We start from the raw sequence: 627 nt of genomic DNA, 5'->3' as shown, positions 1-627 counted from the left end.
AGTTCAGAGTTCAGAGTTCTATGGCGCGCACACACACACAAAGAGGACCACCTGCAGTTCAGAGTTCTACTGTAATCCGGCCTAGAAGCACCCTCGACAAAACCGCCCGGAGGGCCAAGGAACGGCCTTTCAGCGGAACCATCACTCTGCCAAGCATAACCACGACCACCTTCCTTAGATAACGATCCACGGTGCTGACCATCCCCATAAGCATCATAACCATCGTCCCCCCACTGTGCTCGGGGCGGATCAGAAGACTCTCCAGCTACCTTGTGCTGTCTCGTCTGCGTAGGTCCCGATCGCTTTTGCGTCGGCCTTGCCACATAGTGAGGCGGCGGCGCGGCACGAGACTGCATGCCGGCATTATTGGCCTGGGCAACTGACCGTGAGCCATTGACTTGGCCAACCGGCCGAGGGCCATTATGCATCGGCGGCCTCGGCGGAGCAGCTCCACGCCCCACAGCCGTAGGAGTCGGAGGCCTCGGCGGAGCAGCGCCATGCCCCACAGCCAGAGCTGCCGAGCTAGGCGCCGGCGGCCGAATCCCGGGCTGCATGCCAACACCGTGACCTGTTGTCGCCGTGGCCGCACCACCAGGAACACCGGCGCCCCGACCCGTAGACAAGGGC

Source organism: Triticum dicoccoides, chromosome 1B (genome assembly GCF_002162155.2).
Source record: "Triticum dicoccoides isolate Atlit2015 ecotype Zavitan chromosome 1B, WEW_v2.0, whole genome shotgun sequence".
Classification (NCBI taxonomy): domain Eukaryota; kingdom Viridiplantae; phylum Streptophyta; class Magnoliopsida; order Poales; family Poaceae; genus Triticum; species Triticum dicoccoides.
This window is presented reverse-complemented; position numbering follows the sequence as displayed.